Below are 22,934 nucleotides of genomic sequence, written 5' to 3' on the forward strand. Positions count from 1 at the left end.
GTTGCTGTATTTTCTCCAGGGGTTCTTCCCCATCCAAGATTCAAATCCAGGTCTCCTTCTTTGCAGGCAGATTCTTTGCTGTCTGGGCCATCAGGGAAACACAGTGGTGAACAAACAATTGATTAATTATGCTTGGGGAAATAGAGAGCTTTGTAAAGGAAATTTCTTTTAATTTGAGCTTCACAAGATGGTCAAGATGACTGTAACTTGAATTGGGGTGGGGTTGGTAAGAAAAATATTTCATATTGAGAAATTGGTATGAAATTAAACATACCTGGTAAGTTAGAAAACTATAAAAACTATATGTGTGTGTGCTTAGTTGCTCAGTCATATGTGACTCTTTGGGACCCTATGGATTGTAGCCCATCAAGCTCCTTTGTCCATGGAGATTCTTCAGGCTAGAACACTGAGTGGATTGCCATGACCTCCTCCAGGGGATCTTCCTGACCCAGGGATTGAACCCAGGTCTCCCGTGTTGCAGGCAGATTCTTTACTGTCTGAGCCACCAGGAATGCCCAAGAATGCTGGAACAGGTAGCCTATCCCTTTTACAGGGGAACTTCCCAAATCAGGAATCGAATTTGGGTCTCCTGCATTGCAGGTGGATTCTTTACCAGCTGAGCTGCTGCTGCTGCTGCTAAGTCACTTCAGTCATGTCCAACTCTGTGTGACCCCATAGACGGAAGCCCACCAGGCTCCCCCGTCCCTGGGATTCTCCAGACAAGAACACTGGAGTGGGTTGCCATTTCCTTCTCCAATGTGTGAAAGTGGAAAGTGAAAGTGAAGTCACTCAGTCATGTCCGACCCTTAGTGACCCCACGGACTGCAGCCTACCAGGCTCCTCCATCCATGGGATTTTCTAGGCAAGAGTACTGGAGTGGCTTGCCATTGCCTTCTTCGACCAGCTGAGCTAATTACAGGTAATTCATGGCTATGTGTGTGTGAAGTAGGGAGGGAAGTGACCATGCAGTAGAGTTAGTAAATAAAATAGAACCAATAGTAAATTCTTTGAGAGCCTTTATTAAACATGGTATATATAATTATAACTTTCAAATGTGTTCATTTATTTTTTCAGTTATTTATTTTTTAACAAATATCTGTTGAGGTCCTACCCTTGGGTAGGTTGTGTTTTAGGCACTGTTGATGCAGCAGTGAAAAATATGTTGTTTTTTGTCAACGTGTTACTAGATGGAGACAGAAGATAAATGAATAAAAACAAATATACATATCAAATGAGATTACCTGCAAAGAAAACTGAAAATTAAGGTAACGAAATAGAGACTGAGTGGATGGATAAGAAATGGTCATGTTAAGTACTGTGGTCAGGGAAGACCTTGTTAATGATGACGTCTGAATCATGATCTAAACATGGTAAAGTTTATTCAGAAATAAGGGAAGCACATTTCAGGCAGAGAGAACAGTAAGTGCCAAAGCCCTGGGACAGGAGTAGACAACCACTTTTGTCAGTTTTCTTGTCAAATGAAAATACACTGTTACATAATGCCTAGGATCTGTGGAGTAATGGTTAGTTTGCATAGGTTTCTGTAAGAAGCATCATGATGGAGTAAGAACAATTGAAATATGTGGTTTTTAAGAAAAAGGAAGCTTCTGTTTTTCCATAAAATAATAGTTTTTTAACAGTTCTGAAAATGAGGTATAACTTTGTGTTCCAGCATGAGGACAAATTTTTACTTTAATTTTTGCTGTACTTGAACATAAATTATTTAGTGTTATGTACATGAGTTTGAGTGAACTCTGGGAGTTGGTGATGGACAGGGAGGCCTGGTGTGCTGTGATTCATGGTGTCGCAAAGAGTCAGACATGATTGAGTGACTGAACTGAACTGAACTGAACTGAACCCAACCCATAGTCATATAATTTCATACTCTCAGCACTTCAGTTCTATTTCAGTTAGCCCTGTGCATGACGGTCTTATTTTAGAAGTTTATAAGGAAAGAAATATAATGGTAGAAATGCTTTCAAGTAGGAAAATATAATGAATAAATTTGAATAAGGGCAAAATATTATAACTTTGTTTAATTTTTACTTCCTTTTAAAGAATAAGAAAATGTATAAACCTGCCATTACTTTGAATATTTGTCAGCTCATGCTGACTCTAAAGCATGAATACTGTGGAACAATGAACCTGGAAAGTTCAATAACTTTCCTATGTACAAAAAAATGAGAAAAGAAGAGGTCACTATGCAATTAAGATTCTGAACACAGCTAGATTTAAGAGAATGCATGCTTGAAATTTCAACATACCCACAAACTGAGTCGAATTAATAGACGTTTTCTGGTGGTATTTGTTACATAGGCCCCAGAATGTTTTGCAGATTGGTAGCAAGAGTTTAACGGAGAAGGCAATGGCAAGCCACTCCAGTACTCTTGCCTAGAAAATCCCATGGATGGAGGAGCCTGGTAGGCTGCAGTCCATGGGGTCGCTAAGGGTCAGACACCACTGAGCGACTTCACTTTCACACATTGGAGAAGGAAATGGCAACCCACTCCAGTGTTCTTGCCTGGAGAATCCCAGGGACGGGGGAGCCTGGTGGGCTTCCGTCTATGGGGTCACACAGAGTCGGACACGACTGAAGTGACTTAGCAGCAGCAGCAGCAACAGTTTAAAATATTAGAGTTTGATTTGTCTTTAAACTTCTATTTTCCCAAAATCTAAAGGCTCATATTTATGTGTTATCAAAAATATTTAATTTTTAAGGAGGTGTTTTCAGTGTGGGAAAAGTCCAGTACTTTTCAATGAAGGTCACTACCATTCATTGATGAATTTTTCCTGTAAACTTCTTTGTTGTTGCTTAGTCACTAAATCATGTCTGACTCTTTGAGACCTCATGGACTGTATCCTGCCAGGCTCATCTGTCCGTGGGATTTCCCAGGAAAGAACAGTGGAGTGGGTTGCCATTTCCTTCTCCAGGTGATCTTCCTGACCCTGGGATTGAACCTGCTTTGGCAGCCGAATTCTTTACCACTAAGCTACTGGGGAAAACTCCGTAAACTTCTTCAGTTCAGTTCAGTCGCTCAGTTGTGACCGACTCTTTGCGACCCCATGAATCACAGCACGCCAGGCCTCCCTGTCGATCACCAACTCCTGGAGTTCACTCAAACTCATGTCCATCGAGTCAGTGATGCCATCCAGCCATCTCATTCTCTGTCATCCCCTTCTCCTCCTGTCCCCAATCCTTCCCAGCATCAGGGTCTTTTCCAGTGAGTCAACTCGTCGCATGAGGTGGCCAAAGTATTGGAGTTTCAGCTTTAGCATCAGTCCTTCCAATGAACACCCAGGATTGATCTCCTTTAGAATGGACTGCTTGGATCTCCTTGCAGTCCAAGGGACTCTCAAGAGTCTTCTCTAGTACCACAGTTTAAAAGCATTAATTCTTCGGTGATCAGCTTTCTTCACAGTCCAACTCTCACACCCATACATGACCACGGGAAAAACCATAGCCTTGACTAGACGCACCTTGGTTGGCAAAGTAATGTCTCTGCTTTTTAATATGCTATCTAGGTTGGTCATAACTTTCCTTCCAAGGATTAAGCATCTTTTAATTTCCTGGCTGCAATCAGCATCTGCAGTGATTTTGGAGCCCAAAAATAAAGTCTGACACTGTTTCCACTGTTTCCCCATCTATTTCCCATGAAGTGATGGGACCAGATGCCATGATCTTTGTTGAGCTTCAAGCCATCATTTTCACTCTCCTCTTTCACTTTCATCAAGAGGCTTTTGAGTTCCTCTTCAATGTCTTCCATAAGAGTGGTGTCATCTGCATATCTCAGGTTATTGATATTTCTCCCGGCAATCTTGATTCCAGCTTGTGCTTCTTCCAGCCCAGCGTTCCTCATGATGTACTCTGCATATAAGTTAAATAAGCAGGGTGACAATATACAACCTTGACGTACTCCTTTTCCTATTTGGAACCAGACTGTTGTTCCATGTCCAGTTCAAACTGTTGCTTCCTGACCTGCATACATGTTTCTCAAGAGGCAGGTCAGGTGGTCTGGTATTCCCATCTGTTTCAGAATGTTCCACAGTTTATTGTGATCCACACAGTAGGCTAATACTCTTAGTAGATTATTAACAACTGATCAAGCTGAATAGCAGAGCAAATCCTTGACCCTCATGAGGTCTGAAAAGATCCAGTCAAGGATGTTTTATGTGATGTAAAAAAAAAATACATCTGTTAAACACTGTTAAATAAAGTGTTCCTAGGATAGCCAACACAAGACTAAGTATTACATCGTATACACTCCACACGTCTTCATTAGAAGGGAAGACGTGTGTTGATGAAGACCCACGTCACTACCCAATGAGTGGCAGTTCATTTGCTGTTTTAATTGAATTAGAGAGTGACATTTCACCCAAGGAAATACATTGGAGGGACTGATGCTGAAGCTGAAGCTCCAATACTTTGGCCACCTGATGCAAAGAGCCAACTCATTAGAAAAAACCCTGATGCTGGGAAAGATTGAAGGCAGGAGGAGAAGAGGGCGACAGAGGATGAAATAGTTGGATGACATCACTGATGCAATGGACATGCATTTGAGCAAGCTCCAGGAGATGGTGAAGGACAGGGAAGCCTAGCATGCTTCAGTCTAAGGGGTCTCAAAGAGTCGGACAACTGAACAACTCAATGACTGAACGACTGAACAACAGCATAACAGGACAAGATGCAAACACAGCAGGGCAGGAAAGCACACAGATTTTTATGCGGAGTACCCAGGTTAGAGAGACGGGTGCATCCTGGGGTTGTTAGCAGCAGGCATTTTGCATTTATCAGCAGAAGCTTATCCCCCAAAAACATTGCTAAAAGCTTAATGCTTGAAGCAAAATTCGGCCAAAGAGATTAGTCAAGTCTGAGACAAACCCAAATCTCCAAGGACTAAGAAGACCTCTGATTTTTAAAATTGCCTGGAGAATCTCAGGGACGGAGGAGCCTGGTGGGCATCCATCTATGGGGTCACACACAGTCGGACATGACTGAAGTGACTTAGCAGCAGCAGCAGCAGCAAAGAGGAACGACATGGGTTGGAATGGAAAATCTGCCCAAACTGGAGGGAAAAAGCCAGAGTGAACCTGAAAATAACAAATAGAGTTACAATATCTTTAGGAGGAACCAGAAGTTGATGTCAGACATCTAGTATTTGCAGTGGTATTTTCTCATTTAAGTAAGGGTATATATGTTCCTTACTCAGGAAATTTGATAGCATCCTAAGTAAAAGTCCTCCTTTAGATATTGTCATAGATAGGAATTTAGGCTACGTGGATCCACAATCATTTCTCTGGGTCCTAAAGAAGGTTAATGTAAACATAGATTACTCTTTAAATATTTATATCTCAGCAAAGGCTTAATCATGTGTGTAGTTTCTATTTAAATCAGGCTATAAATAACTTTTCCCTATCAGTCATAATTATTTGGACAATAAATAAGCCTAAGGAACAAAACTGTAAAATTTTATTTCTACCTCTTACCTCATAACTAATTTATAGAATATTTTCATTCATTCAATGTTCATTTATGTATTAATTCTGTAAATATATGAGTCACTTTATTAAATTCTTCATAACATATGGAAATATATGAAACAGAATGTGCCAGGATATTATAATTTATGAATATCATAAATATAAAGAATTCTTATGAAGAAATTTTTGTTAGCTGATATTTTTAAATATAAAACTATACATAAAGAGAAAATAAGGAATAAGTATAGGGAATTCCCTGGTGGTTCACTGGTTAGGATTCTGCACTTCTACTACAGGGGGTGTGGGTTAGATCCCTGGCTGGGGAACTAAGATCTCATATGCCACACAATTCGACAAACAGGAAAAAAAAAAGGAAGAGAAATACATTTAATTACAGTATGGTCAAATAGGAAGTATGAACATTAAAATCAGGAACTCATGATTGTAAATTTATGATTTACCATTTGATAAGCATCTATCTAGTTATCATGAATAATTTGGCTATTTCTGCTAAAAATTATTGCTAATTACTACAAATTAGTCTGGAGCTCAGTACTTAGATCTATACAGTGAGCCTAATACCTCGTCTTAATACTCTCAAAGGGTTAAATGAACTAAGGGAGGAATATGTTGACCAGAGCTCCTGGTAATTATCAAGGATTGTGTGTTTGCCTGTGTGTTTAGTCTTCTGACTGCAACCCCATGGACTGTAGTCCACCAGGTTCCTCTGTCCATGGAATTCTCCAGGCTAGAATTTGGATTGGGTAGCCATTTCCTACTCCAGGGTGTCTTTCCAACCCAGGGATCAAACTCATGTCTCTTGCATCTGCTACACAGGCAGACAGATCCTTTACCATTGCACCACCTTGAAATATCTAAATATTAAGGTTTAGCACTTATAGTAATAGAAAGAACATAGAAAAAATTCTCAATGATTTAAAGTTTGTTGCAACTACACCTTTTCATTGGTTCTTAGACTCTGATGACAAATATTCCTATAATACTTGCCTCAACATGAGGTTTAAAATTAAAATGCTATTGATAATCATGAAAATAAAAATAGCAGTTGTATTGACAGAACACTGACTTTTCCAGCCCCTACACTGTGTTATGTCAAGTAACACAGTTTGTGCCTGTGTTTGTGCATCACAACACTGAAAAGAAGACACTGTCTTTGGAGTTTTAAACACAAGGAAACAGATGTCCAGATAGACTCATGCCCTTGCCCCAAATTTCAAATCTAATAAATGACACAGTCAGGAAACATAAAAATGAAAGAAATACTTGCATATAATATACTATTTAGCATTATAAATAAACATTATGTAAATGTGACCTTCTTAACTTGGTCATAACACATATTCTTGTTAATAAGAAATTGGTTTGTAATAAAAATAAAATGTGAAACATTAGAAACTAAATTATATACGTACAAATGCATGATTATATATATTTGTATATATACAATAAGATTCTCTCTCAAATGAATATCTTATGGGCAACTATTTAAGACATTATAAATAAATGATTTCATATAATAAAGTTACCCGTTTTGTTATTTCTATTTGTGGGTGTAAAATTTTTATAGATCAAACATATGGGAAAATGGTTTAACATTATTCATCTCATTACCCACTCTACTGTGTGTGTGTCACTCGCTCAGTCGTGTCCGACTCTGCGACCCCATGGACTGTAGCCCACCAGGATCCTCTGTCCAAGGGATTCTCCAGGCAAGAATACTGGAGTGGGTTGCCATTTCCCACTCTCCTACCCCATGGCTAATAACGTAACTTACCTTTTAGAAAGTAATTTTAAAGACAAGAATATGAAATATTCAGTAGTTTGAACTCTACATTTGCAATGCATTTCAGAACTACAACTTATCTTTAAATATTTAATAAAAAAGGTCAATATCAAATATAAAAATAAAAACAAAATGAGGTACAACTTTTCCTGGAAGCATAAGCTAAATTTAAGTACTGCTTTTTTGTCAGCTGTTACTAGTTAATGTTATAAATATGGAAACAGAATGATAGTATAGTTCCTCCACTCTGTCACAAGTGTACTATGAAGACAATGAATTAATAAATCAAAATAATAATAGGCAAGTTCTACTGTCTCAGTAATAGAAAACTGCTGAAAGGATTCAGAGAATAATGAAGATATCAGAAATTCTAAAACATGAAATTATGAAGGGCAGGCATAAATCAACAAAGAGGAAATCATTTTCCAGTAAGAGAATCTGAACAAAGATAGGACAATTGCCTTGGTTATTATCAACATCACTCCAGAAAAATTATGAAATTTATAATACTATCTAAAAACACTTGGTGTGGTCTGATAGGAAAAGGGTTGTTTTAGGAAATCTGTGGTTCAGAAATCAGAAGAAATAGAATATAGATATAAATATATTTACATGGAACTAGTGATAAAGAGACTTTGACCACAGACTCTACACTCTTCAGAACAACTGAATGGATTCCAAATTGTATTCATCCCTTCAGGGAAGTATAGCTACAGATGAGTCTAGCAACTACTGAACAACCAAAAAATGTATATTGAGATGTTTTAAAGTAGATATGTAGTTATAATTAAGAACATAAAATCTGTATCTGAGCTGCTTTAAAAAACTGAGATCATTTTGAAAGGAAACAAGATTGCATTTAAAGCAATTGTTTGATCTGATGAATGTGTGTGTGTTACGAGCCAGGTGTTACTTTCAGTCCTTTGTATATGTTCCTTTAATCCTCACGGCATCTCTGCAGGTAGGTAGTATATAATGATCCTCCTGTTAAACAGGAATACTATGAGATACAGCTAAGTATGCATTTTTTTCAAAATCTTAAAACTCATGAGTGGGGCCCTGTGGCATGAATATTTCACAGTGCGCTCTATAAGCAATTGCCTAGTAAGGTTATTACTCTATCCTTATTGTCATTACTATCATGTGCTGTGCAGTGCTTAGTCTCTCAGTCTTGTCTGACTGTTTGTGACCCCATGGACCACAGCACTCCAGGCTTCCAGTCCCCCACAATCTCCCAGAGTTTGCTCAGTCTCATGTCCATTGAGTCGGTGATGTCATCCAACCATCTCATCCTCTGTAATCCCCTTCTCCTCCTGCCATCAATCTTCCCAGCATGGGGGTCTTATCCAATTAGTTGGCTCGTCACATCAGGTGATCGAGGTACTGGAGCTTCAGCTTCAGCATCAGTCTTTCCAGTGAATATTCAGGGTTGATTCCCTTTAGAATTGAGGTTTGATCTCCTTGCAATTCAAGGGACTCTCAAGAGTCTTCTCGAACATCACAGTTTAAAATCATTAGTTCTTTGGTGCTCAGCCTTCTCTGGGTTCCAACTCTCACATCTGTGCATGATTACTAGAAAAACTGTAGCTTTGATTATACCAGCCTTTGTTGACAAAGTGATGTCCCCGCTTTGTAATATGCTGTCTAGGTTGGTCATAGCTTTTCTTCCAAGGAGTAAGCATCTTTTAATTTCATGGTTTTGCATTCACTATCCATTATGATTTTGGAGCCCAAGAAAATAAAGTCTGTCACTGTTCCCATTGTTTCCCCAGTATTTGCCATGAAATTCTGGGACCAGATGCCATGATCTTAGTTTTTTTTTAAAATTTTGGGTTTTAAGCCAGCTTTTTCACTCTCCTCTTTCAATTTCATTAAAAGGCTCCGCAGTTCCTCTTCACTTTCTTCCATAAGGGTGGTGTCAACTGCATATCTGAGGTTATTGATATTTCTCCATGCAATCTTGAGTCCAGCTTGTGTTTTATCCACTCTGGCTTTTCACATGATGTACTCTTCATATAAGTTAAATAGCAGGGTGCCAATATACAGCCTTGATGTAACTCTTTCCTAATTTTGAACAAGTCTGTTTTTCCATGTTTGATTCTAACTGTTGCTTCATGACCTGCATACAGATTTCTCAGGAGACAGATAAGATGGTCTGGCATTCCCATCTCTTGGATAATTTTCCACAGTTTTTTGTGCTCCACACAGTCAAACAGTTTAGCATAGTCAAAGAAGCAGTTCTATGAAGACTAACAGAACCTTCTAGAACTAACACACAAAAAAGATGTCCTTTTCATTATAGGGGACTGGAATGCAAAAGTAGGAAGTCAAGAAATACCTGGAATATTCAGGCAAATTTGGCCTTGGAGTACAGAATGAAGCAGGGCAAAGGCTAATAGAGTTCTGCCAAGAGAACGCACTGGTCATAGCAAACACCTTCTTCCAACAACGCAAGAGAAGACTTTACACATGGACATCACCAGATAGTCAACAATGAAATCAGATTGATTATATTCTTTGCAGCCAAATATGGAGAAGCTATATACAGTCAGCAAAAACAAGACTGGGAGCTGACTGTGGCTCAGATCATGAACTCCTTATTGCCAAATTCAAACTGAAATTGAAGAAAGTGGGGAAAATCACCATTCATGTATGACCTAAATCAAATCCCTTATGACTATACAGTGGAAGTGAGAAATAGATTTAAGGGACTAAATCTGATAGACAAAGCGCCTGATGAACTATGGACAGAGGTTTGTGACATTGTACAGGAGACAGGAATCAAGACCAAACCCAAGAAAAAGAAATGATGTCTGAGGAGGCCGTACAAATAGCTGTGATAAAAAGGAAGCAAAAAGCAAAGGAGAAAAGGAAAGATATAAGCATCTGAATGCAGAGTTCCAAAGAATAGCAAGGAGAGATAAGAAAGCCTTCCTCAGTGATCAATGCAAAGAAATAGAGGAAAACAATAGAATGGGAAAGACTAGAGATCTCTCCAAGAAAATCAGAGATACCAAGGGAACATTTCATGCAAAAATGGGCTCAGTAAAGCAAAGACCTAACAGAAGCAGAAGATATTAAGAAGAGGTGGCAAGAATTCACAGAAGAACTGTACAAAAGAGATCTTCACAATCCAGATAATCACGATGCTGTGATAACTCACACTCATCTAGAGCCAGACATCCTGGAATGTGAAGTCAAGTGGGCCTTAGAAAACATCACTATGAACAAAGCTAGTGGAGGTGATGAAATTCCATTTGACCTATTTCAAATCCTGAAAGATGATGCTGTGAAAGTGTTGCAAATTTATCAACCCTTGTTGACAAATGTGGACAAATTTTTTCAATATGTCAGCAAATTTGGAAAATGCAGCAGTGGCCACAGGACTGGAAAAGGTCAGTTTTCATTCCAGTCCCAAAGAATGCTCAAACTACTGCAAAACTGCACTTATCTCACACGCTAGTAAAGTAATGCTCAAAATTCTCTAAGCCAGGCTTCAACAATACGTGAACTGTGAACTTCCTGATGTTCAAGCTGGTTTTAGAAAAACGAGAGGAACCAGAGATCAAATTTCCATCTGCTGGATCATCAGAAAAGCAAGAGAGTTCCAGAAAAATATCTATTTCTGCTTTATTGACTATGCCAAAGCATTTACTATGTGGGTCACAATAAACTGTGGAAAATTCTGAAAGAAATGGAAATACCAGACCACCTGACCTGCCTCTTGAGAAACCTGTATGCAGGTCAGAAAACAACACTTAGTACTGGACATGGAACAACTGACTGGTTCCAAATAGGAAAAGGAGTACGTCAAGGCTGTATATTGTCACCCTGCTTATTTAACTTATATGCACAGTACATCATGAGAAATGCTGGGCTGGAGGAAGCACAAGCTGGAATCAAGAATCCTGCGAGAAACATCAATAACCTCAGATTTACAGATGACACCACCCTGATAGCAGAAAGTAAAGAAAAACTGAAGAGCCTCTTGATGAAAGTGAAAGAAGAGAGTGAAAAAATTGGCTTAAAGCTCAACATTCAATAAACAAAGATCATGACATCCAGCCCCATCACTTCATGGTATCTAGCCCCAACACCTCATGGCAAATGGAGAAACAGGGGAAACAGTGGCTGACTTTATTTTTTGGGGCTCCAAAATCACTGCAGATGGTGACTGCTGTCATGAAATAAAAAGACACTTAGTCCTTGGAAGAAAAACTATGACCAACCTAGACAGCATATTAAAAAGCAGAGACATTACTTTGCCAACAATGGTCCACCTAGTAAAGGCTATGGTGTTTCCAGTGGTCATGTATGTATGTGAGAGTTGGACCTTAAAGCAAGCTGTGTGGGAAGAATTGATGTTTTTGAAATGTGGTGTTGGAGAAGACTCTTGAGAGTCCCTTAGACTGCAAGGAGATCCAACTATTCCATCCTAAAGGAGATCAGTCCTCAGTATTCATTGGAAGGACTGATGCTGAAGCTGAAACTCCAATACTTTGGCCACCTCATGCGAAGAGCTGACTCATGTGAAAAGACCAGGATCCTGTGAAAGACTGAGGGCAGGAGGAGAAGGGGACGACCGAGGATGAGATGGTTGGATGGCATCACTGACTCAATAGACATGGGTTTGGGTGAACTCCGGGAGTTGGTGATGGACAGGATGGCGTGCTGTGTTTCATGGGGTCGCAAACAGTCGGACACGAGTGAGCAACTGAACTGAACTGAATGAAGCAGAAGTAGTTGTTTTTCTGGAATTCTCTCTCTCTCCCTTTTTTTCTGCTTTGTCTATGATCCAGTGGATGTTGGTAATTTGATCTCTGGTTCCTGTGCCTTTTCTAAATCCAGCTTCTACATCTGGAAGTTCTCAGTTTACCTACTACTGAAGCCTAGCTTGAAGGATTTTGAGCATTACCTGGCTAGCATACGAGATAGGTGCAATTGTGTATAGTTTGAACATTCTTTGGCGTTATCTGTCTTTGAAATTGGAAAAAAAATTGATTTTTTCCAATCCTGGAGCCTCTGCTGAGTTTTCCAAATTTACTGACGAGTACACTTTAACAGCATCATCTTTTCTAATTAGAAATGGCTTATCTGGGATTCTATCACCTCCACAGCTTTGTTTGTAGTAATGCTTCCTAAGTTCCACTTGACTTCACACTCCAGGATGTCTGGCTCTTGGTGAGTGACCACATGATTGTGGTTATCCAGATCATTAAGACTTTTTTTTTTTCTTGTACAATTATTCTGTGTATTCTTATAATTCTTCTTAACATCTTCTGCTTCTTTTAGGTCCTTGCCATTTCTGTCCTTTATTGAGCCCATCTTTGTATGAAATGTTCCCTTGGTATCTCTAATTTTCTTGAAGAGATCTCTAGTCTTTCCCAGTCTATTGTTTTCCTCTATTTCTTTACAATGTTCACTTAGGAAGTCTGTCTTATCTCTCCTTGCTACTCTTTGGAACTCTGCAGTTGAGTATATCTTTCCCTTTTTCCTTTGACTTTCACTTCTCTTCTTTTCTGAGCTATTTATAAGGCCGCCTCAGACAACCATTTTGCCTTCTGACATTTCTTTTTCTTTGGGGTGATTTTGGTCACTGACTCCTATACAATGTTACAAAACTACATCCTTATTTCTTCAGGCACTCTGTCTATCAGATCTAATCCGTTGAATCTATCGTTCACTTCCACTGTGTAATCATAGGGGATTTGATTCAGATTATACCTGAATGGCTTAGTGATTTTCCCTACTTTCTTCAAATTAAAGTCTGAATTCTGCAATAAGGAGCTCATGATCTGAGCCACAGTCAGCTCCTGGTTTTATTTTTGTGAACTGTAAAGATCTTCTCCATCTTCAGCTGCAAAGAATATAATTTATTGAGTTCTATATAATTACTACTTTTCCATCCAGAACATTTCAACTGAATGGGTTAATTAATATTCTTATTTTATTCAAAGAGGACAGGTAGGTAATGTGTCTCAGCGAGGAAACAGCAAAGTCAGAGCAGGAAACACGAGTTCATCATTCCCCAGTCTGAGGCGATTTACACAATTCAGATACTCGTGTCATTTCAGTAAAACTACTTACTAAAAAGATCCCATTAAATTGCTTTCACTCACACACAGAGACACACACACATACACCTTGAGAAATTGCAAATGAAAATAAGTTAAAATGACTGTTTAGCATATGATATGTAATGACTTACAGATTATGTTACATATTATGCATAATTCTGTGGACATAAAAGCTCTGGCTAAAATTTACCATATCGTCTCCTTAGCAAAATGAGTCAGAGAAAGCTTTGGTGTCTTAAAATATTGTTAAAATGAAACAAACAAAGCTAATAAACATGCTGTAGGGATCTTTCATTTCATTATGACCCACTGGATTCACGTGAGCTCAGTCAGTTCAGTTAGGTTGCTCAGTCGTGCCTGAATCTTTGCAACTATGTGGACTGTAGCATGCCAGGAGTCCCTGTCCATCACCAACTCCTGGAGTTTACTCAAACTCATGTCCATTGAGTCAGTGATGCCATTCAACCATCTCATCCTCTGTCATCCCTCTTTCCTCCTGCCTTCAATCTTTCCCAGCTTCAGGGCCTTTTCCAAGGAGTCAGTTCTTTGCATCAGGTGGCCAAAGTATTGGAGATTCAGCTTCAACATCTCCTTTCAATGAACATTCAGGATTGATTTCCTTTAGGATGGATCCCTTTGCAGTCCAAGGGACTCTCAAGAGTCTTCTCCAACACCACAGTTCAAAACATCAATTCTTCGGTGCTCAGCTTTCTTTATAGTCCAACTCTCACATCCATACATGACTACTGGAAAAACCATGGCCTTGACTAGACATACCTTCGTTGGCAAAAATGTCTCTGCTTTTTAATATGCTGTCCAGGTTGGTCATAACTTTTCTCCCAAGGAGTAAGCATAATTTAATTTCATGGCTGCGGTCACCATCTGAAGTGATTTTGGAGCCCAAGAAATAAAGTCAGCCACTGTTTCCATTGTTTCTCCATCTATTTGTCATGAAGTGATTGGACCGGATGCCATGATCTTAGTTTTCTGAATGTTGAGTTTTAAGCCAACTTTTTCACTCTCCTCTTTCACTTTCATCAAGAGGCTCTTTAGTTCTTCTTCACTTTTTGCCATAAGGGTGGTGTCTTCTGCATATCTGAGGTTATTGATATTTCTCCCAGCAATCTTGATTCCAGCTTGTGCATCCTCCAGCTCAGCATTTCTCATGATGTACTCTGCATATAAGTAAAATAAGCAGGGTGACAGTATACAGCCTTGACGTACTCCTTTTCTTATTTGGAACCATTCTGTTGTTCCATATCCAGTTCTAACTGTTGCTTCCTGACCTGCATACAGGTTTCTCAAGAGGCAGGTCAGGTGGTCTGGTCTTCCCATCTCTTTCAGAATTTTCCACAGTTTATTGTGATCCACACAGTCAAAGGTATTTTCCTAGTCAATAAAGTCGAAATAGATGCTTTTCTGGAACTCTTTTGCTTTTTTGATGATCCAGCGAATGTTGGCAATTTGATCTCTGGTTCCTCTGCCTTTTCTATAACCAGATTGAACACCTGGAATTTCACGTTTCATGTATTGTTGAAGCCTGGCTTAGAGAATTTTGAGCATTACTTTACTAGCATGTGAGATGAGTGCAATTGTGTTTGAGTATTCTTCGACATTGCCTTTCTTTGGGATTGGAATAAAAACTGACCTTTTCCAGTTCTGTGGGCACTGCCGAGTTTTCCAAATTTGCTGGTATATTGGGTACAGCACTTTCACAGCATCATGTTTTAGGATATGAAAAAAGTCAACTAGAATTCCATCACCTCCACTAGCTTTGTTTGTTGTGATGCTTCCTAAAGCTCATTTGACTTCACCTTCCAGGATGTCTGTCTGTAGATGAGTGATCACACCATCATAATTATCTGGGTCATGAAGATCTTTTTTTTACAGGTTTTTGGAAATGTTTACTTTATCAGAGCATTTATTAAATAAGAGATCATAATAGATATTGTTTGACTGTATTTTTACATTCTCAGGGCACTGCTTTGTTGTTTATATGGCAGAAAGAGATAGCTATCCACCTAGCATGTGCCTGTCCCATCTTAGAGGACAGTGGGTACCATCAAGTAGCTGCCAGTTCAGGTACTAGTTTGTCAGCCTCTGAGGCTGACTTGCTGTGACACTAAAGACGCTTATGCTTTAATATTCCTCACTTTCAAAGGTCTCTTCAAAGCTTTATATCTTATTTTGTACTAGTAATTTCTTTAATGTTAAAAAGAACTCTAGCATTGTTTTGGAAAAATCCCTGATGCTGGGATAAATTTAGGGCAGGAGGTTAAGGGGATGACAGAGGATGAGATGGTTGGATGGCATCACTGACTCAATGGACATGAATTGAGCAACTCTGGGAGTTGGTGAAGGACAGGGAAGCCTGGTGTGCTGCAGTCCATGGGGTCGCAGATTTGGACACAACTGAGCAACTAAAAAACAACAGCATTGTATAAGGTTCAGAACCCACAGTATTTGGAGATTGCAGCCTCCTCTCATATCTCGATATGGCAGCATGATACATGGCACATGACTAATTCTCATCAGAAGATGAAGTGTGACAGCAGGTTTGCAATTCTGAGCTGGACTTTGAAGAAGGGAGTTGTGTTTCTCCACACTGTGCTTCTCCCTTCTGTCTGATGCATACTGATGCCCAGGGCATCCATTACCCTGAATGATTCTATGGTGTAGAGATTCACCTGTTCCCCTGACAGCAGGAACACCCACGTTGAACTATTCCTTGAGCAAGAAATGAACTCCTGTACTTTTAAGTCTTTGAAACAGAGAGTTTATTCCTTATGGTAGCTAGTGTATAAAGAACTAAAAAAGGCCATGACTGCTTTAGTTGGGTCAAAATTGCCACCCGAAATTAAGGTGTATTAAATTTTATAAGCTAGGCTTATCCCATATTGTACTTGAAACTCAAGTATTCAGAATTTTCATAAGAAATAAAGTTGTTTCTTAATCATAAGATGATCAGTTTTATGATACAACTGTGGAATCCAGAAGGATTGTCTTCTTTCTCTGCATAATATGGACAACATGGAAGAATTGTTGTCTATAGTAAGGAGATTGGATACTTTTAATATAAAATAAAACACATTAAGAAATAAGATACACATAAGAATCACAAAGACATAGTCAAATACAGCACGAAAAAATAAACAAGAAAGAAAAAAAATCTTTCAGTATGTTGTATGCTACAAGGAAAGGGAAAAGTCCTTGGGAACCAATAGACGTGAACTTGCAAATCGGTTTTAGCTCTCACAAGCCATGCATTCTTGGATGAGGTTCTTAATCACTGCACCCTATCTGTAGAATAATGCACTCTTTCCCTTTGTTTTTATTTTTGGTGGTGGTGGTGCTGGTGTGTGTGTGTGTGAGAGAGAGAGAGAGAGACAAGGAGATGGGGGATTGGGAGATATCATGGTCATGTGTTTACACAGTGCCAGGAATGTAGTTGCGTTCAATACAAGTCAGGTAGTTTCCCCCTTAACCTCATAAAGAGTTTAAATGGTGCCTAAATGTATATTCAGATATTATGCCACAATACAAATAAAATAAATGAAAAAATACAAATCATTGAATTGACTTTTTTTCTGAGAGAATGAAGATGTGGCTGTTAGTGTTTTCTGAGCCAGGCAACAAATAAAAGGACAAACTGAAATACACTGGAGATACTTAAAGGATATATTCCCATGGTCTCCAAAAATAGCAATAGTTACGATAAAAGGACATATAATTCACGTAAGGTCACAGAGGAGGAAGTGATGAAATGCGCTTTGTAAAAGTACAAGGAAGGAAGGAACTGCACTGAATTAACCTGATGAGAAATGATGGCAAAGGCAAGCCATTCAGATGGCATAACATGTATGCCACTGAGGTGTGAAGGTGTCCAGTGGGGCAAGGGAAGACCGATAAGATCCATGAAACATGATCTCATGATCCATGAGCAGGAAGTAACTGGGCTTTTGATGAAAGGCTCTCTGGTAGTAATGTGATGATTGCGGTGGAAGCAGGAGACTGTTGAAGGTCAGGTAAGAGACAGGTCCTGAGCAGGACTGAAGGCACTAGAAATGGAGTAGATTTGGGGCCACAATGCTCACCATTCCCTCCATCTGGAAAGCCTTTCCCCCACTGATCAAGCTCATACTCTTCCTACAATTATTACTCAAAGACCACCTCCTTCAGGAAGACTTCCCTGACCACATGGGCTGAGTAAGGGAGCTCTCATCTGGTCACCTGTTGCCTCTAGTCTGCCCATATCACAGTACTTTCTCCACTACATGGTAAATGTCAGATAATTTGAGCTCATTTTCTCACAGGAACATCTGCTACAGTGTCTGACAGAGCAGAGGTAGAGATTGACTCAGATAGGAGACTTAGGAATAGGTGAAGCTGAATTTAAGAAGGAAAAAGAAAAAGAATGTGGGTTGAGAGCAATGGGGAGAAGGGATTCTCCAAGTGGAAACAGTGTAAGGAAAGCATGGACGTGGAAAAGCACAAGCTCAGTGAAGCAGGTTTTTGAGTTTAGTTTAATCATGAGGTGAGTGAGAATGATGAACTGAAAGCCATTGGAAGAAACATATTAAGGTCTTATTGTTTGGAACTTTTAGTTCTTCATTAGGAATCTAGATATTTATTCTCAAACAAATAGGCAGCCTAAGATTTTGTTTAGAGCATTAATGACACAGAGCTGGGCTTCTAAAATTCCTCTGGTGGTAATGGCTAGGATGGACTGCAGAGATGACTCCCCGTACTAGGGAATCTGGTTGGGAAAATGGAGCATTCATACTATTAAGGAGACCTTCCCAGGTGGCTCAGTGGTAAAGAATTTGCCTGCTAGTGCAGGAGATGCAGGTTTGATTCCTGGGTCGGGAAGACCCCCTGGAGAAGGAAATGGCAACCCACTCCAGTATTCTTGCCTGGAGAATTCCATGGACAGGGGAACCTGGTGGGCTACAGTCTGTGGGTCACAAAGAGTCAGACACAACTGAGCACACATACACACACACAAAGCATTAAGAGATGTTTTACTCATTTGAGGGGCTGGCAGGGAAAACTTAAACTTACAATAAGGTGTATCGAACTCATTTAGTGCAAATAAACAGTATGCATAGAAGACTGAGGAGGATAAAGTACATCTCAGAGATTTAAGCTATAGAGTTGACTAGAGAGTCTTGTAATCTGCCAGTGAAAGGCAAATAAAGTCTGCTTTTTCCAAATATAGTGCCAACGGTATGCATTCAAGTCTTTGTGGTGATGTAGTGGGAAGTGTGCTCTCTGAAATGCAGATAAAGCGATGAAACTGGACTGTGTTAAACACAAAAAGTGCAGAAATAGTCAACTCCCTGATTCTCTGCTTCTCTCCCCAGGCATTCTCTGCTCACAATATAATTATAGGAAGGAGTAAAGGAATCTCTACCTCCAAGGTCAATAAAACTTGAACATATTTTTTAAATGTTCACTTAGGTTAAGTCGGAAAGCCTACAATGGGTAATGGCAAATTGGGATAGCAATTATTCTCATCTGACACTTTTGCGATTATAATTAAGCAATAAGGCACAAGCCAAGGGTGTGTTACTTCAAGATAACACACTTCTTGGAAAGTGCTGTGAGGCATAAGGGGCGAATTCGAGCCTCCAATGATCTGGGAAATATGTTATCTCTCCGCAGCACAGCTCTTGAGGTCTTTTAGTGCCATATACATAGTGTTAGGTACATCACTAGTACGTGGATTGATTGTACCATGTAAAACATATGTTTAAAACATGTCTGCTCTTGTGAGCTGGCAATGGCTACTGATTCTGAAACATCAGCCTTGCCGTTATCAACTGATAGGGGGATGGGCTGTGACTTCACCCCTGGGAGCCTTTATCTGAGTTGTGTGCTCGGGGAGCTGGGTACCATCCTCTTATAGCAGTCCTGATCCTGTTCATTTTAGTTGAGCTGTTTTCATGGTTTCTTCCATTTGACACTTCATATTTATGTAAATGAGTGAAGTAAGGTAATTCAAAACTGAATTTTTAAAGTGGAACTTTTTTTCTTTTTTCCCCCTCCTGTATCATTTGGTCCAGTTTTCGTAAGGCGGCTGCCAGGTACTGTGTTTGCATTTGATTGACAGAAAGTGATTTCTAGTTCAGCTCCCATCAAACACCTCAGCACTTCATCCTGGAAGATGTTTTGGTAGTTCAAGAGACCGTGTTGGACAAAGAATCCTTTAAAGCTGGCTCCTTCTTTCTCCTACTGAGTAACCACAGTGAGACACACCAGGGGAAAAGAAAAACCCATCTTTAATCTGTGCTGCTGAGGGAAATGAAAGAGAGTGAATTAAAACCGTGAGTAGCCTCTTATGCTCATTGGAGAGCCTTTTTTCTGCTCCATTTGATATAACAAATAAGCTCATCAAAGGAAGTCAAGCACAGGTCCAGACCTGCGGCTCCTTGACCTCGGCTTCCTCCCTGCGTGGGCGGCCTCCCCTGGAATTTCTTGTGATGTCACATCACAAAGCCACATGAAGTGCTCACACCCTCGGATCAGCAAGGACGTTTTATTTTTAGGTTTCTTTTCTGTGACTCTAGTGAAATAACACGAAGTTCTTTTGTAGCTCTATCTAAGGGTTTTGAGAAATCTGCCACATTTCAAAACATGAAAGGGGTGATAACAAAAAATTTCTATCCTGACTGCTTCTAGCAATGGGATCTTCTTAAGAATGTCTTCAGGCTCCCAGTGGCAAGATGTCAGCTTGTGTTCACTGCTGGAAGCTATAGGGAATTTCACCTCAACCAGTCGACATCTACCTCCAGAGGTAGTATATAAAACATTTTACACAATAGGCCCATTTCCATATAAAATTATATATCTTATAATTTGGGATTCTTATAGCACCTAAGAAGATGTAAAGAAAATCACCCTTCTTCACATGCTCCTTAAAATTAACATTCTTTACTGAACGCTGGCAAAATAGTTTAAAAATCTAGAAATGGTAATCACATAACTGTGGCTCAGTGGTGAAGAATCTGCCTGCCAATGCAGGAGACTTAAGAGAGGCAGGTTCGATTCCTGGGTCGGGAAGATCCCCTGGAGGAGGGCATGGCACCACTCTGGTTTTCTTGCCTGGAGAATCCCATGGACAGCAGAGCCTCGTGGGCTATAATCCATAGGGTCACAAAGAGTTGGACACAACTGAAGTGACTTAGCATGCATGTAATCACATAACTATCAAAATCATTATCAATATTATCACTAATAAATGGTCCTTATTATAATGAAACCATGTTTTCATCTAAACTTTCGCATCCCTTGCTTTTTTTATATGATCTACATTTTACTTATCTGGAAAAATATGCTTTGATTTTCAGTCAGACTGGCCAAAATTATATATTTAGAAATCAGAGGTACAAATTGTAAGATAAAAAAGTGATACTGAGAGCTAAGTGGATTTAATCATATATTCATTCATTTAATCCATTGTAATTGTCTGAGTGAACTCCAGGAGTTGGTGATGGACAGGGAGGCCTGGCATGCTGTGATTCATGGGGTCGCAAAGAGTTGGACTCAACTGAGCGACTGAACTGAACTGAACTGAATTGTGTGTCTACTATTAGTTAGGCACTTTTCTAGGCTCTGAGAGTGCAGTGATACTTTCCCAAATGAATCATTTAGATTTTTACTTAAAACATTGTAATAAATGACTTTTATATATTTAAGCTTATTCAAAAATTTTAAAGTACATTTGAAAGACATGGCATACCATTTCAGCTTTATGAAGGTCTGATTGACAGATAAAATTATAGTATGTGTAAAGTGTACAATGTGAGAATTTCATTTATGTTTACATTCATCTATGTTTACTCCCACAAGCAAGTTTTTTTTTTTTTTGTAATTATTTTTTATTGGAGGCAAATTATTTTACAATATTATATTGGTTGGTTTTGCCATACATTGACATGAATTCGCCCCGGGTTTACATAAGTTCCCCCTCCTGAACCCCCCTCGCACCTCCCTCCTCCCTTTATCCTCCCTCTGGGTCATCCCCGCATGCCAGCCCCGAGCATCCTATAACATGCATTGACCCTGAACTAGTGATTCATTTCACATATGACAACATACGTGTTTCAATGACATTCTCCCAAATCATCCCACCCTCACCCTCTCCCACAGAGTCCCAAAGACTGATCTATACATCTGTGTCTCTTTTGCTGTCTCGTATACAGGGTTATCATTTGCATCTTTCTAAATTCCATATATATGCGTTAGTATGCTGTATTGGTGTTTTTCTTTCTGGCTTACTTCACTCTGTATAATAGGCTCCAGTTTCATCCACCTCATTAGAACTGATTCAAATGTATTCTTTTTAATGGCTGAATAATACTCCATTGTGTATATGTACCAAAGCTTTCTTATCCATTCGTCTGCAGATGGACATCTAGGTTGCTTCCATGTCCTGGCTATTATAAACAGTGCTGCTTCTGCACAGCAAAGGAAACTATAAGCAAGGTGAAAAGACAGCCTTCATAATGGGAGAAAATAATAGCAAATGAAGCAACTGATAAAGGATTAATCTCCAAAATATACAAGCAGCTCCTGCAGCTCAATTCCAGAAAAATAAATGACCCAATCAAAAAATGGGCCAAAGAACTAAACAGACATTTCTCCAAAGAAGACATAAAGATGGCTAACAAACACATGAAAAAATGCTCAACATCCCTCATAATCAGAGAGATGCAAATCAAAACCACAATGAGATACCATTTCACACCTGTCAGAATGGCTGCTATCCAAAAGTCTACATGCAATAAATGCTGGAGAGGATGTGGAGAGAAAGGAACCCTCTTACACTGTTGGTGGGAATGCAAACTAGTACAGCCACTATGGAGAACAGTGTGGAGATTCCTCAAAAAACTGGAAATAGAACTGCCATATGATCCAGCAATCGCACTCCTGGGCATACACACCGAGGAAACCAGAATTGAAAGAGACACATGTACTCCAAAGTTTTTTTTTTTTAACACAACCTTGCAATATATCTTTATTGAGTGGCTACTATATCCTAGGTTTTGGATTAGAAACTTCAGAAAGTGATGATATTTAGTATATTCCAGAATCAGAGAATCCAACAGGAAGAAATAAGCAGTCAACCAATACTCATAATACAAGGGAAAATATGTTTTGCAATGAAAATAACAATTGGTGCTAGGAGATTTTGGGGAGGTCATGTGAGCCTCAAAGTTATAACATGGAAGGCTTCAGATAATGAAGACAGAAGGAAGAGCCTGGTAAAGGCTTGGAATGAAGCAAACCATTAGGAAAATTATTTTTACAGGAGTAATCTGCTTTGTCTGAAGCACAGGATGTGTAGAGAGGGTCCCGTGAAAAGACAACAGAACAGCCAGGTTAATTAGTAGGTGTTATGTTGTTAGCAAATGGCCAGTAGCAGAAGCTTCCTGAGAAATGCAATTGGATTGTGGGAGGAGTGAAGTCCTCGTGGGCAGTACCCCTGATCTGTTCCTGCTAATAAGGAGCCATATCCTCCATGACTCTGTTTGGAAGGCTGTATGCATCACTTCTGGCTTCCCTGGCAGCTC

Source organism: Moschus berezovskii, chromosome 1 (assembly GCF_049115385.1).
Source record: "Moschus berezovskii isolate FMDL1 chromosome 1, NW_MosBer_1.0, whole genome shotgun sequence".
Classification (NCBI taxonomy): Eukaryota; Metazoa; Chordata; class Mammalia; order Artiodactyla; family Moschidae; genus Moschus; species Moschus berezovskii.